The sequence below is a fragment of the Taurulus bubalis genome, assembly GCF_910589615.1.
Source record: "Taurulus bubalis genome assembly, chromosome: 7".
In the NCBI taxonomy this organism is placed as follows: domain Eukaryota; kingdom Metazoa; phylum Chordata; class Actinopteri; order Perciformes; family Cottidae; genus Taurulus; species Taurulus bubalis.
This window is the reverse complement of record NC_136595.1, coordinates 6258192-6275549: the sequence shown is the minus strand read 5'-3', so window position 1 is coordinate 6275549 and position 17358 is coordinate 6258192.

Genomic DNA, 17358 nt, shown 5'->3' with positions numbered 1-17358 from the left:
AGTGAAAATGTATAATGTCTGCCAGATCCATATGGAAATACATCTTCTTGAGCAGATCCAATCAGATAATTCATGCAATTCCAACATTTGGCAGGCGGCATGGGGAGAAGCACGCCTGTCAGAACGGATCGTCTGGCTTTTTCGCAGATGGGCAACAAGCGGCGCTGCGTTTGCTGTCAATATATAGAGGCAGAAAACAGAAAAAAATAAAAGCCAGCCAGCCTGCACACATGCATGGCTGTCTGTGTTTCTTCACAATACAGAGAAATCTGATTTCAGTATACAGGGCAGAGCATTCTTATTTCCATGTGTAAATCCATTTTAGCCGTATCCTCACACGTCTGGACACAAGGGGCTTAAGAAGCTGGAGGCTCATCACCGTCAGACAGAGATGTGGTCAGACACTCTGTGATCCAGCCACAATGTACAAACAAGCTACGCAAACAGGAAACGCTGGAGGTGGAAGCTGGAAGCCATGTGGACAGTTCCAGGGGATTCATTACATTCATCAAGAGAATACTGTGCAGTGACCTCATAATTAACACTGCGATCAAATACCGAGATCAATCATACTGACGGGGCCAAAAGCGGCAGTTGGAGATTGACATGGAAATTAGATTAAATGTGAAAAAAGATTAACAGGCACTGGTTACTTCATGTGAATGGGGTTAAGAAACAAATAAACATGTGTTCTTGGTCCTGTTTGAATTTTGAATTCAACACAGATGCAGTCAATTCACAATGCACGTGTACAAGTGAAATAAAGAAGGGAGAGTGAAAGCAGGTACAACATAATACTGAGACTGTGTTGCCATCGTCAGCACTATAATCTCCAAATATCTAAAATCCAATCTTGAGAATCACTTTCAGAAAGCAGGTCCATGCAAAAAAAAATAATATGGGAAGCAGGGTTGCTGTAATAATATATATATATATATATATATATTGTTAAGGGAATAGTCTCAGGGCCCCTTAGTCTTCAAAGACATGATTTTCCTGTCATATAAGAAATACATTATATATATATATTACACTTTTTGGAATAGTTCAAATATACCGTAAAAGTCGGGTTACAAGCCGCTCCTACCTCCGGTCAGTGTCCCGCTGTAGCAAGCTAGGAGAAGCGCTAGCTAGCACTGCTACTAGCTCCCCGCTCCTGCTGCTAGCTCCCCGCTGCTGCTGCTACTGCCCGCGTCCCCTCTGCCCAAGTCGGGTGTCAAGCCGGGGCTGGTCCCGCAACCTTCGGTGGTTGTCGGGGAGCGCTAGCGGAAGTTAGTGGAGAGCTAGCAAAAGTTAGTGGAGAGCTAGCGGAAGTTAGTGGAGAGCTAGTGGAAGTTAGCGGGGAACTAGCATGAGCGCCAGCTGGCTACAGCAGGGAGCAAAAGGGGACACTGACCGAAGGTAGTAGCGGCATGTAACCCGACTTTTACGGTAATTTAATATTCAAGGCTGAATATGATAGAGAGCATAATCTCACAATGTGTTTATACATACAGTAATAATACATGCTTAATCAGCTGTTACAAATGCATTACAATCTAATCCATTACAAAATACATGCTTCAGATTATAACATGTGCTCCAACATTATCCATTTAGTTGTAAATGAATATGCTATAAAGATGTTGTGTGTAGGAGAGCGGCAGGAAGGGGGCGTCGTCAGAGGGTCTGTCCATCAACAACACCACTCGGCTCCAAGCCTCTGTGTGGGCCACCAGAAACCTGGAGGAATTGTCCTCAGCCAAGAGACTGAGAGCACCAGCTGCTGTAAAATGACTTCCGATCTCCCTGTGAGAGTCGAACAAACTGTCATCCGCCACCATGAGAATGTTCTTCATGAATACCATTTATTTCTGTAAATATGTGTGAAATTATAACTGTAGATTGTTGTTTACTTCAATCTATTCAAGAAGTACATTACATAATTCAATTCATGTGCCCAAAGCATCAATGGCATAGTCAGCAAAGATGGATTATAACAACAGATAATGATTACCATCCATTTCTTTTCTGAAATAAGGTCCCATGGTGGTCGACGAGAAGGGGGTTTGGACTTTGCCTTTCTAAATGACAAAAGATAAAAAAAGATTAAAAAAAACTGAAAGTTTCTATGGAGGCACAATAATGTAAATATCTTTTTCTTTTACATACATTTGTCTCCATAGTTCCTTTCAGGTCCAGGACAAGTTGGTGAACACATATTGTGCCATGATTAAGATGAATTTCTGACCTACAGCACCAGACAGCAGACGTATAAGACATACATCAGTGGGTTTTCTGGTGAGGTCATCAATATGGCAACTTTGCTCATATGTTTTTATTGGCAACTGGTTGAGCCGACAGAACAGGACTGGTTTGGAGAGATAGCCTCTGTAGATCTTCGGGGATCGTGGAGATGGAAGCCCTGTGCACCTGTATATGTCTGATAATCTAAGCACTCTTGATATCGGACATGGCTCAACCGCTGCTCGAGAATTTTTTTGATCCCAAAATGTTTTCCCTTTCACGAGTACATTTTTAAAACATATTTCAATAATTCAGTATATGTAATTGTTGAAACTGCAGCTCTTCAAGGGTTTCTGGTGGAAGAAAGAAAGCTGCGTTAAATGGCGTATCTCATACTGGTGAAAAATAGGGACTTCACCAAATTCACGAAAAAAAAGTACCCTTAGTTATATCTAGCCATGAAGATGGTGTTTTTTATGTTGCTCAGGTCAACACATTTCATGGAATATTGGTTCCAATATTATTTGTCCAAATGCAAAGTGTAGAACTATTGAAAAGTAGATCAAAATCAACAGGAGTCTTTGGGATTCTGAGACTCTGTGTTGAATTAGACCCCGTCTACGTTCTCCCAACAACAAAATCGAGCCGAATCGATGCTTCCAGTTATAATAAAAAATGATTTATATAAATAGTATATCAGACTACAATTACAGATTGAATAACGCTTTGAAGTACGACAAAGAATATTTCGCGGAACAGGGCCTTAAATATATCCAATTGTCCAGACGACCGTTGTCTATAGTCCGATCGATAGTCCGCGAGAAAAGCCGTCGATCCTCAGAAAGGCTCCAGTTTTATCAATTTACAAAGTCCTCCTCTTCCTGCTCCTCTTCAGACGGTCCTCACGTGTCCAGTTTCATTCCGCACCCCCCTCTTTATTGCACCTCACATTCCTGAGCGTGTCCTTTCTCACTGCTTCACTGATCGGTACCTGACTTTCTACCTCACTTGCATTCATACATTCAAATAATTCTATCTGCTAAACTCGCCTAATACATTGAGTGTTCTTCATTAATATACTTGCTTAATACATCCAGTGTTACTTCTTTATTATAATTGCATACATTCAGTGTTACTTCTTTGGCTTGACCTTTAACCTGAAAACACATTGTAATACATGACAGCTACCACTAGGATTTAAAGCATAGTTTTCTCACAGTGCATGGATAAAGCTAAAGAGGATTTTTATATCGCATTTGATAATTAAGCATAGTTTGTTTCTTTTCTTACAGCTTTGAAGGTCGTGATGGAGGCCAAATATATCAAAGCACGAATTCATCGTATGAAGAGTCCTACAACACCCCCAGGCACACACTCCTGACCTTTGACCCTATGCTCTCTGACATCAAGGTCATAAGGCTGGTGTCGCACCTGGCCGGGGCTGACACTAAGTGAACAGTATGCGCAACAATCGAATCAAATTAATGAGGGTTAGCATTATTAAAAATCAGCATAGTTAAAGAAAAAGAAGCTTGCATCTGCCCCACGTAATCAGTAATTTAATGCAGCACCCGGTGAGCATGCCAAGTGACCCAAATCCAACACACCCAGGATGTTGCGTGATCTAACAGGTGCATGTTGGATCTGGCTAAAAATGCTCGTGGACCGACGCCGAGGATCTTGTACCATCGGCAGGGTTTCGGAGGCCTTACTGTCGTTCGTGACAGTAATCCCCGATGTGACAGTAATCCCCGATTTGACTGCAGAGAAATGCGTGTTAGCGGTTGCTGCCGCTGTGGAGTTCATGCGTTTATTTTGTTCATACATCTTTGTGTTGTCTGCTTCGGTGATGTTTTATTTTAATCTTGATTCTATAAGAAGTGTCGGGTTATTCAAATGGCTTAATAATGCTATATGTGAGGTCGGCGTGTGACAATGCAAGATCTGACAAATATCACAGTGGCTTGATGTGTGCCGGCCTGGTTTGCCACATATTGTTTCCAGTAGAGCTGAAATTATCTTGCATTTTTATGTTTGATTTAAAGACGACTGTGTTTGTTTTCTTGCTCCAGAATGGTTTTGCGCTGTAAATGAAACAGTTCGTTCGAAGGTTGTCCAGGATGCTCTGGTCTCGTCCAGGACTCATATTCTTAGCATGTGGCCATCAAAGCGTACGGGATTAATTCACATCATAACCGCATTACTTTGTTCATGATATATTGCCTGGAACCCCGTCTCTCCTTCCCTTCCTCAGCGGAAAGATGATACAGCCTTGATTGAGTTAGTGCTTCGTTATTACTGTCAAAGCAGCGCGAGGAAACTCTGCACTTTGGTTCACCCAGTTGGAAACGAGAAATATCAGTTTAGAATTTGAGTAAATTGATAGTCAAATAATCGTTAGTAAACTTTACAATCCTCTGACAGATATAGAGAGGGTGAAACGTGATAGGGAGTTTTTTGCACAAAGGGAAAGCAACTCGTGAACTATACCGCATAATGCATTTAGTTTGAATTACCTTTTGTCACTTCCTGCGACAATTTACATTTTACTCATTCATCTATTGACAATTTTTTTTTTACCAGCTATTATTTACTTTAGGGACAGCCAAAAAAATTATTTGAGGTTTAAGCCAGTTTTGCTCATTGTAGCTCAGGCTTACTCATGAGATGATCCGGTGGAAAATGTGTCTTTTATGCATGTGGGCTGCTTCTTTCTTCAGTGCACACAAGCGCAGATGTGTGCTGTATCTGCTGTGTGTGTGCATGTGCGTGTGTGTGTGTGTGTGTGTGTGCAGGAGGATGCTCAAACATGGAAACTGTGTTCTCATGTGGGTCTCTCTGTCAATTTTTTTTTTTTCTTCTCCATGTGTGGGTGTGAGAGTGAGTCTACCTGTGTCTGCCCTCCTGTGTGATGTGTGTGTGTGTGTGTATGTGTATGTGTATGTGTATGTGTGTGTGTGTGTGTGTGTGTGTGAGAAACGACGGCCGCTGTGGGCATGTTGGCGGCGGGATGGGTAAAACGCAGAGGTCAGCTATCACTTTGAAACATGCTGGTCCTTATCTCTGTCACGAGGCCTAATAGAGTAATGAATCAACATAAAGCCGGGTCTCTCCTGAATGGACCGCTGCCTCCTCCACCAACACTCGCGCTTTACCTCGACTACACTTCCTGCCTCTGTAAGCATATTTTGCCTTCCTTGCCAGTGTTTATGGGCGGTTTTCAAAAGGGCCTGAATTGTGACTTCTGCATTCACACATCAGCACCGTAGACTCAGCCATTATGAAATAACCCCCGTCCGCGGACAAATAGGATGGAGGGTCTTTTTGAAAGGAGGGTAATAGGGCTCAAATTGGAAAGCCTCGTATTTGTGATCACCTTGTGATCTCGTCACTGACTACATGTATTCATTATGAGCTTTTATCAGTTATCACAGAAGAACGGGGGGCATGATTCTCATGAAGGAATGAAGGAAGTGTTTATTTCTCTTTTTTTAAATGATGCCAAGGATCTGCAAAGGATTGCTGAAGCTCGGTCGATGCTTTCGATTTGCAGAGAGAAGAAGACTCGTCTGAAATGAATCGGGTGTTGAAAGCTTCATGTTGTTTAGCAAAATGACTTTTTTTTTCTTTCAGTGACAGTTCTAGTGAATGTGTCTGATAATATCAATCTTTAGCCCATTTATTACATTGTTGATTCAATGTAGGCGACACCATTTCAATCAATTCGTAATTGAGACTCCAGCCTTGAATATTCACAAAGCATCTGAAGCTTTGTGGAAAACAACTGTGCGAGCCGATTGTATAATCCAGTGTCTATTTTTAAAAACAGCTTGTTCTTCACTGAAATATTGCAGTACTGGCACATCCCAGTCACCAGGACAGTTACATACTGAGTTTTAGCATTTGACCGTTTTACTATCCACTCGATTTGGCTATCCGTACCACCTATTTTACATCGGTCTTATGCACAATGCTGCTTAATGCAAAAGGCTGACAAAATGCAAAAAAAAAAAAAAAAATATATATATATATATATGTATTTTGTAGACTTAATACTTACAACATGCAATACTGCTGTACTATACTGAAGATTGTTTTGCTACTGCTACATTTCACTTCATAATATTACACTTATATGCCAAATATATATGCCATAATATGTCAAATAATAATAATATGTACCAGCCTTTTTATTTTATTTTGACCATATTATGTCATACCTGAACATTCACACCTCTCCCGAGTGTGACAGTGATTATAACCGCATAACTATATAGAAAATAATAATTAACTGGAGGATACACTTTCTTTCTACACGTAGACCTTAGACCCTTGAATATAAACAAGAGCCCGGCCACCCTACGGAGGAAACTCATTACGGCCACTTGTTTTTTAATTAAAATACAAGTTGGATAAAATCTCCACTTGTCCTCTCCTTATATGTAGTCAGGTGTCGGTAGGTAGAACTGCCAGTGCCGCTGAGTCGCCGCTGACTCGCCACTCTCCTGCCTAACGCCACACGCTGCCACGGACTTGCCGCTGCCAGTAATCACACTCGCTGTCTCTCCCAACAACGTTAGCTAACGTGATAGCAAGCTGACTAGCTTGCTATTAAAAAACTGGTGGGAGGGAAATGAAGCCGCTTTAGACATCTTAACGCTGATTGGCCAAGACTCGATACATCAAAGATCTTCTATTTGCGAAGATCACGACCTCAGCTTTTTTCCGTGTCTCACTCCAATCTCAGAAACGCTGGGCGGCAAGTTGACCCCCCTCCTCCCCAAAACAAAAACTCTTCAGATCTCCACAGATCTGACATATTTTCATTTCAAAACGGCGATTTTCGCCGAAAGGTTACAAGTTTGCAGGTATGCCTTAAGTACCTCCTCCACGTCCTTAGCTGACACCTGATCGCTGATATTGGCCGTACACCATCTGCTTTTTTTTTCTTCAAACATGTGCTAAACAAGTCCTTTTTCTCACTCAGTCTGCTTGATGATGCTTTTATGATACTTGGCTTGTATCAGAAAGTAAACCTCGGCACAAATTAGCCAGGTTACCAGCCTTCAAAGAGAATACATTAATCAATTTCCATTGGCTTTGAAATGCAGGTTCTCTTTTTGAAATCTGTGGGGGCTCATAGACTGAATTTCTTTCCTCCTCAAAGAGAACATACTCTAATCCCTCTCTCTTTGTTCTTTTTCTTTCATTTTCAGTCCCCTTCTCTTTCTTTAGATTTGAGTGCCATTGAACCACAGTCAGCATTTCGACTATTTTTTACTGTACAAGTCATGCTCAAAATCTTCCCCTTTCTTACATGCAGTAATCAAAGAAATGTTCACATTTGGAGATGAATTGAATGGCATGGCCAACGTATATAACTGAGTTGAATTCAATACCAAATGATTAATACAAAACAAATTTTTCAGTCTGTTTAGCTGCTCTCATCAATATTTCTACGTGAGTAATGGATTTAAAAACTATGTGTAATGTGAAGAGTGTCATCCACAGAGTGGCACCTCAAGTGTATGTCAGCATAGTCAAAGTCATTGTTTTCTTTGAATGTATTTGGATCAATGATGCCAGCGACACCACGTTGTCGGGTCGGACTGTGTGATGCTTTTCCCTTTGATCGTCGTGTTTTGCCTCTCTGTCTAACTCAGAAGAAGCATGTCGCTTGGCTTGCACATGTGTTGGCTTTTCTCTGTGGAGCAGACACGTAGAAATCCTTTTACACGCAGTCCTGCCAAACTAGCCCGTAGGCAGGCTTTGCATTTGAAATGTACAATTAGTTATCCCTGTTTGCTTTGAATGCAACATTTCCGAACACCAAGCCTGGGGGCGCGGCGCGGAGAACGGCGGCGGCGGCGACCCCCATACATTGTTCCTCCTAGTTGTTTATTCTCTGTCTTGCTCTTTTAGTCCTATTTCCTCTCTCTCTCTCTCTCTTTCTTGTTTAACCCGAGATGAACTGGAAAGTGTGAGTCATCATCTGGAGGGGGGGAGGAAGATCTGCAGTTGTGTCTCTATTCACCCCAGTATGTGTTTTGGCAGGATGCTCCCTGAGCTTCGTGGTCAGGGTTGAAGAAGTAGATGGGATAAGGCCGAGGTACCTCGTCTAATCAGCAGGGCCAGCGGCGCGCTGTAGAGCCAGCTGTTGGCCAGCAGGAATATACTTGTACTATCTGCCTCTAGCACTGACCCCTCACTGTGCCTAATCGCATAGAATAGGCATTAATATTAAACATTAATACAGACAAAGCATGACTCACAACAAGGCTGCTGGCGGAGGCTTTTCAATCTCACTAAGTGTTCCGCTGGCGAGCTTGTTTTGAGAAGTCTCCATTAAGGATTAAAAATCTAGTTCAACATGTAAAATGCTTGTGTTTGTGGTCTTTTCTTTTTTTGTACATCCTCCAACAAGGCTTGAGTTGATTTTTGGACCTGTTTAATAGCAGGAAGGGCTGCGTGGAAATTCCCCAGTGAATAATGTTTGATAACATGTTTTTTATCAAGGCCAAAAGAAGTCAGATTTGAAAAGAAAATTGTTTAGTGCGTTGCCATATCTTTGTATGCGATGTGATGAATTAAGGAAAAAAATTGTTTCGAATGGACCGGCGTTTTCTTTTGCCAAATTTAATTATTCCGCCTATCACTACACCAAATTATGTTTAAATATCCATTACTGTTCCAACTGTATTTAGCACTTACTTCTTTGAAAACCACATGAAAAACTCTTCACATCAATTAGATCCACAGCAAAAAAGGAAATATGTCCCTTCTGGTTCTCTGGTTCTTGTCAGTGTCACAGTGCTCAGCACATAAGACGTTTCGCGGGGCTACGTTACATCGCTTCCTAGCTAACGTCACAGAGAACAACGAGAGCAAAACAGCCTCACAACCTGCAAACAAACACAAAAAGCAGAGAATATCTCGACAAGCTAGCGCGTCACTCACTAGTATGTATCACTAAATGATAATGTCACCTCTGCTCCACTCGTGTGTGTGTGTGTGTCTGTGTGTGTGTGTGTGTGTGGAGAGGCTTAGCCTTCCACTCGGTGAAACACGACAGCAGAGGATATTATTGATCCTGTAAAATTACACCCGCTGCTGCTGCAAAATGAAAATATATGAAACACTGGGCATTAATGCGTGACCTCGCTTTAAAAAAAGAGAGTTTGTGTGTAAAATGTGACGAGGTAAGTTGGTTTGAAGTAAAAAGAAATGGCGTGCTATCGCTCACGTGGCCGTTTTGCGTGCTCGTTTGAGACCGTCCTCAATGCTCACGGATCACGATGTGAAAATGACACCTGTGCAACATCGATCTATCTTTGTTATACACAAAATATGAGTGTGCACATGCACTGTTCATGTCAGAATAATGTATTCACATCTCTATGGCGGATCGCCCTCAGTGTCATTGTGCACGGTCGTCATGGTTTGCCTGACAACAGTAAGCGCTCCTTCGTCTTAAGAGCTTGTGATGACTGACCTCAAGTGGGTATGAAGTTTTATTCTCTTTTTTTGTTCTCAGCTCACAATCACGGCATTGTTTCGTGCCTCATTTTCGACACCGCTCACACACTCACACACACAGCAAAGAAGCGAAAGTAACCACTCATGCTTAACTTGATCGACTCCATGCTTTCTGCTCACATTTCCTCAATGATACTTAGCGTATTCATGGCCTCTTATCCCCACGGAAAAGCACATCAGGAAGGAAATGAAGCTGACTGAGGTCGGAAAAAAAAGAGGAGTATTTCCCTTATTTCTTATCAACAGGCGACAATGGGCAGAGTCAATGAACAAATCCTAAACTGCTTCAATATGAGCAGCAGTGGAGCTCTTCAGCTCGGATTCCAGTGTGTCTGAGTGACTGAGCAGCGGTTATTCAACATTATTGAATCCTTCCAAAGACCTGGACTGCGGGGTTTTGAAATTTGATACAGCTGATGAAAGCTGTGCTGAAAATTGGCGGAGAGGAGGGTGGAGGATGGGTGCTTCAAATGTTTCAAATCTCTGGGCTGAAATTCTTCTTCTTTTTTTTTTATCAGGTCACCGAAGCATTGGTGGCAATCAGAGAAAGACTGCCTTGAACTGAAATCAAAAGCATCAAAGAGGATCACACGGCCTTTACCAAGAGCAGCACTTTGAAACACATTTAATAAAGTTAATATCCATTTCTAAAACAATCTTCTTGACAAATTAGAACGTACATTTAACCTATAGGATGATTCCATGGGGAAAATAGCATCCCTTTCATATATATTGTTTAAAAAACTGGGAGGGGGAGGGGCAAAGGGTGCGAGTGAGAGAAATGCTGTATAATTGGTCTGAGGTTGAAAAGAAAGCGAGTCCAGAAGCGGACACATACGTCGCTTTAATGAATCAGACGTGATGAAAGGCGCGCGCATATTTTCAAAGACATACATATTTTAATTGGAGCTTTCAGAAGCGGCTTTCATCTCCTCCTCTCTGTATTCGTGTTCTTTCATTATGGCGGCGTAACGATATCCCACAAGGTGTGTGTGTGTGTGTGTGTGGACAGTGATCCCATGCACGCGTTAGATATCAAATATGATATTAAAAAAGTGGTGGAGAAAAGAGATTTTGGACTTTATTTTTTTATTCTGCATCAGAAGTCGAGGAATGAAGTTGAGCTTCATGTCGCTGCTGAAGCGGCCGTGCAAAGGTGTCTACAGCGTTCTTACGGCCATGGAAAACCTGGAAAAGTCATGGAATTTTAAAATGGTTATTTCCAGGCCTGGAAAAGTCCTTGAAAAAAATTAAATCCCAAAGATTTTGGAAAAGCCATGGAAATGTGTTATATTTAAATGTAAATTAATGACGTTAATTTACGCTGAGCTTGAAAAAATGAATATGCTTTTAAAAGAAAGACGCTCAAAATATAAGCAGGCATACATACAAGCATCTATATAAATGTTTATTCTTTTAATCAAACTATTGTTTCTCATTCTTTTGTGTCATTTAAGGTTCACTGTATGCTTTGGAATTCTCATTGTTAGTTTAAATACTACATTTTCTCACTTTTTAGTTAACTGTTTCCCAAAATGTTTGTTCATGGAAATTTGGTTTAAAGTCATGGAAATCCATTGGTCAAAATGTGTGTGAACCCTGTGTCTGTATGCAGCGTAAGAGGAAAACTCACTACCATTACGCGTCTCCAGTCTCTGTCAAAAAGTAGTTCTCTGAAAATGTAATTTGGCCTCAATTATTGTCTTCTTAAGAGCTGCCATTTCCTCATTCATTCTAATGCCACAGCTGATAAAGGTGCACAATGTGGAGCAGCAGTAATGGCAGGAAATGATTCATTTTTTTCAACAGGCTCTATCTAAAAGAGCTTGGGGAAAACATTCAGCGTTTGCCTGTGAAGTGGGATTCCTGTAATGTCACAGTTCAAAATAAATGAAATTGGTCATGCTAAAATATTCTTTAAACACTAATCTGTGTGTTGCTGTAAAAATGTGCTCTAATTCTACCGAGAGGCATTAGTTTGCAATTAGTGCAGCTTGTTGGAGTGGAAGAGGTTTCGACTGCACAGCAGAATGAGACATTTTCAACATTTTGTCGGCCGGTGGAAAAACGTAGGTTTCCTTTTAAATTCCTTCGTTCTTAAAAAAAGCTCCTTTAGCTGAGGGAGATTGAGTCCTCCTGGTATCCAGACGGCGGAAGCGGCTCCATCCCTGAATATGCAAAGGCCTTCTGGGGGCTGCATTAGCATGTGACACAATAGCATGCACTCACAGGTATAATCAATTTCAACCAGTTTTAAATCTTAATTAAGTAACAGATGTTATTTTCTGTCACGCGTTTTAATTTATTGCTGCTGATATGCCATAAAATGTGCAATGTGCCTCATAACTGAAGAGGAAAACCTGTTAATTAATGAGCTTTAGATGCGTCGGTTGGTGTGTTCTTCGACTTAGTTAGCGAGGCTAGTCATCTTCTGGCTCTACCTCCAAACGTAATGCAAGTAATATCAATCTTATTACCAAGCTCTTGGCACAACAAAATAAAATGAATAAGCTTATTTCCCAGAAAGTCACACTATTCATTTAAAATTCATGAAGAATTATGGAAATGAATATGAAAAGAATAACAACTCACAGTACTTTAACACCATCGCTGTATAACTCAGCCCACTGTTCCTTCTATTTATATGATTTGAAATGACAACCATTTTCTTCAAACGAGAAAACACGCGTCTGTACAATAAAATCCAGACAGATAGTTGAAAAGATAAACGTCAGAGTTTTAAGTCTTTCACCGCTCGGATGACGGCACGTGCGCTCAGCGGGTGCAGGCTGAGGTCGCGGTTGCCAGCGCTGCACATTCTCACCACCTCACCCCATTTGTTTCTGACAGATTGACACGAGGGTGTGTGTGTGTGTGTGTGTCAAGCTGTGCCGGGGGGGCTGAGGCGGAGGTGTTGATCAGTGCAATGAAGCTCCGTGACTCATCTCTGACTACAACTAGCCTCGCTTAACAGCTTCCAATGACTCTGCCCTCGCATCCAGAGATGGATACCATCAGGGGCGAGTCCTCATCTAATCCTCAGCACTGCCAACAGGTTATTTATTTATTTACAGTATACTGGGCACGCTGCTTTTCAATGGAGAGGGAAAATTCCACTTTTTATTTTGAAAGACACCTTTTTTTCATGAACCAAAATGTTATTATTATCATTTCCGCTAGGAGGATTATGCGATCGCTCGCATGTGTGTGTACGCGAGTAAGCGTGTATCTGGTGTCTGTCCACGGCTTATCTTGCATCCTGAATCAGCAAAATGTATAATATTTTTGGTGACCAGTTTTGCTCAAGGACCTCTCGTGGTCGCGGTGACTCACACTTTCTCTAAAGACCTTTGATTGCCATTTTTAAACTGCCATCGACGGCCTCCTGACCGCTAGTGACGACACACAGAGTGAATCTTCAATCCAGTAGAAAGACTGTATGAAATATCTAATATGTCAAGTGCCTTGAGTACCTTTTAAAGCGCTATATAAATAAAATGTATTATTATTAATACAACGACTTCTAGCTGCTTGCTTGCATACTTTGCCGCCTGTTTTTGAGGATAAACTGAAGAAGAAAGAGAAGCGTGACTTACATTTCTACCATCCGTTCTTCGCGAAGGGCCAAAGTTTGTTTTCCTTCCAGCTGCCCTTCCAGGTCTTTGCGGCCTGAATGTAAACACATATCGCCTTTTGGCATTTGCTGAAATGAATATAGTCACTTCATGTATTTCTGTGAGATCCGGCTCTTATATCCTTTGCCATCTTGCACGTAATTGCCCCAATCCTTATGACATAACGTGCTGGTGTGTAAATAAGGTCAATCATATTGTGAGCAGCATGTGTTAATAAAATAAAAATAAAAACCTCTTTGAAACAGCGTGTTCACCACAGAACAGCTTATCCACCACTATGAACACCTAGTCTTTTATTTAGAAATGTTTGAAGTAGCTAATGCTCTGTCATGTATCATTAAGAAACATAAATGAGTCTAAAGCTCCACGTATCCGCTTCCCACGGCAAGATAATGATATAAAACCTGACTGTTTTAATGAAGATTTTGATTTTTAAGGTACAATTATGCTATAGCTTCATGCTGAGCTAAGTGCTAATTAATTCTTTACAACGCCATTAGTCAGTGTGAGGCTGAGCCTTCTGCCAGGCAGCTGCTTTGTTAAAGTCAGTGTGGCTACTGTGGCTTCCCAATATGAACACGTGTCGGCCCTCGGACGAGCTTTCAAAGTGAATTAAAAGTCATTAAAGTTGAGTTGATTCATATATACATTTTGCAGACTTGCAACTCTGAATTCCATGTTAGACATAATATCATTTTTAGGTATAACATTCACTTTGAATGCAGATACATCTACAATCATGGATGCCATTTGATTACATTGCTTGGAAATTGTTTCTGTAATTCAGTGGGAAAAGTGTGTTTTCTGCTTTATTATCAAATTAAAACCGTTAGCTGACGTATAAACAATATCATTGAGAAGAGAATTGGAGGAGTTTCAGGAGCTGATTAAGCCGTGAGCCGTGGCAGAGTTTCTTCTTGTGGCTCTGGGTTGTTGATTCTCGGTTTCTGCTTCCTGCCATGATTTTCGTTCCTGGCAAATGTACCAATTTACATATACAAACTTCTAAATAAAACATTTTACCCTTGAAAAGTATGCCGGCAGTGATGAAGGAGTCGGATCTTTTTCTCTCCTTACTGAACAAAAAAATATATTTTAACTATTTTTTGAAAAAGAACAATATATCAATAAATAATCTCAAAATGGAAATGCAACCAGAATCTACATCAGCAAGAGAATTTAAAAAAAAAAGTATCACATTCGTTCTGTCTCCTATTCTGACTGCACACTTTTTTACTGATTTGCCAGTCGAGCCAACAGTAGTGTCAAAATACCGACGCAATCCTCGGTCAGCTTTCTGCGTATGCTATACTAGGTCTAAATAGGCTATTAAAATGAAATACATCTATTGTGCTATGTTAAAATTACAAAAATGCATAGAATAATAAAACAAAAGTGTGTATTAGAAAGAGATCTAATGTTTGATATATCTTGGCTATATGCCAATGGCAATTGCTTCAGTAATTATTAGATCCCGTTTAGTTTTTTTGCACCTAAAGGCTGCTTGAAAGCGGCGGGGATATGAAATGAGTCTCCAGTGTGTTTTTTAATTGTCCCGGAGATCGACACAACCGGATGATGCTGTCAATCGTGCGTGACGCATGTTTGATGTGTCCACATACCCAACAGGAGTTAGCCGACCCACCGTCCTCGTCTCCTTGGTGAAACCTCAGGCGGGTCGTCCAGCAATGGCGTTTTCATTTGCGCTGGCCATCGTGTGACTGGCCCGCCAATCGGCTCGTTGTGCTGACCTCAGCACAACAGTGTACGGTGGCGGAAGTCTATAAACACAAGATTTGATAACTTGACGAGAGGATTACAGCTGGTGTTTGTCGCTACTGTACCTCTCAACCGTGGACGCTGCAACATCGGACTGCCAAACTCTTCCTGCCAAGTCAGCTACGCCCATCTTTAACTCATCGATTTAGTTTTCAGCCAGTGCTGTGACGAGACAATATCACAGTGACTTTTTTTAAGAGACGGTCCACTGTGGCAAAGAATATAGGATCGAAAGAACTCTATTATAAGCCTTAGAGACTTTATTTAAACAAATGTTTGCCTTTTTTATGTAATTGTAATTAAAGTATTTCCTTTACCAAGTTTTCTAGTGGCCCAAACTAGAGGTCTACCAACAGTTGTTTGTTTTTTTAAGGAAAAAGACGATTTATCGACTGATATCCCCTTCAACACTGACGGAAATGAACAACCTTTGATTTTTTTACTTTTTACTGAATCATCAAAGTCAAAGTAATACAACACTTGAATAAACAAATCTGGATAAATGGACATCAAACTCGATGTTAAAAATATCTAATTATATACATAAATCTAGAACTGAACATCAAATTAACCATCACAAATTCATGGTGTGAGCGAGACGAGTGAAGTGATATTACTCACCGGGACATCAGTAGGAGTTTATGATGTGGTGCTTCTTATGTGCATCCATTACATTGTTAAATGGTAAGGAGGATCCCGAAGTGTGCAATTGTGTCTAATGAATAGGATAGTTATGTGACGGGATTATTTGGAAGAGAGAACACAAATGTGTTGGCCTCCAGCACAGAGCTAACCAAGAAATTGAAAAGCATTGGCCATAAAAAAAACAATGTAATCCAGGGTGTTGGTCTCATCCTGTATTCATAGCTATACCTACAAAACATAATCTGCTGTAATTTGTAGATATCCCACAAAATGATTTTGTATGTTATCCACGTAATCATGAATGAGTCATATAATTTATGTAATGTAGTCACGGCACTTTTGCGGTTGTTTTAACCCCAAAACAATCTTTTCCTGAATCTAATTGAGTAATTTTATTGCAAAAACCTATTCGAGTTTTTTTCTGTGAAGACAGAAAAGACTGTTTGCGTGAAACCAGCGGGACTTATTAGGAAAACGGACAAAAAATGAGGGGAAACTTTTTGCGAGACATTGTATAAGGACACATTGAGCACTGGGATACAGGGGAGTGGAGAGATATGGGAGACAAAAATAAAATATTAATTTGGTTGTTAGATTCACTATCATTGTGAATGTTATTATAATCTATGGCGCCACAATCAAAACATGTTATAATAAACTAGTTGCTTAATGTATGCTTAATTTGATCCATTATTAACCATTTCAATTATGTTTTATTTTCTTTTATTTAATTTAAACTTTTGATTGATTCTTTTTGCTGACGCTGTTAAGACCAGCATGTATACATCAGAAGTTGACATACGTGATTTGTATGAATATTAATTACTTTATTTTATGCAACTAGAATGTGTTTTGTTTACTAAAATTGTTGGTTACTTTATGTTAAACTTTTTAACTTTTTTGCCTTTGTTTTACTCATTTGTTGTTGTCACATGACATGACCATTGGAAGCGGAGTTCAGAAAGAAGAGAGAAATGGCGAAATTATTGATTGCAACACAGACAGTCGTTAAAATAGTTTTGGTTACTTGCCGTTCTTTTTACTGACGGGCAAAAAGATGACAAAGTGAGACCATTGTTGGTATTATTGATGCCGAATTATGGTCAACTGGTCAAGAGCGGAGGCCTGTGCATGATTGAGATTTATAAAACAGAACCATGCATATGCTAATTTACAAATATGAAGAAAAGGCCACATGTGCTTCTATCTGTATATTTTCAAGTGCGTTTTATTTGTGAACATGCAAAAAGAGTTTCATGCATCATGACATCAATCTGCAACGAGTGCTGTGGAGGCGTCACTGCACAGGTTTGGTGCACAGTTCAAGAGTCTGGTTAGCATGTGACTAGCATGGTGACCAGCTGGGCACCCAGATAGCGTAACTCCCTGTCACTGACATGACCTAAAGTGATTGTCGGTTTTCTCTCACCTTCTGCCCTCACGCCCCTAAGAGGCAGATTGACCGTTTTGACAGGTGCTACTTTTTCAGGGGATTTGGGACTTGTGGAGAGCTTGAGACTGACAATCATGTGTGGGG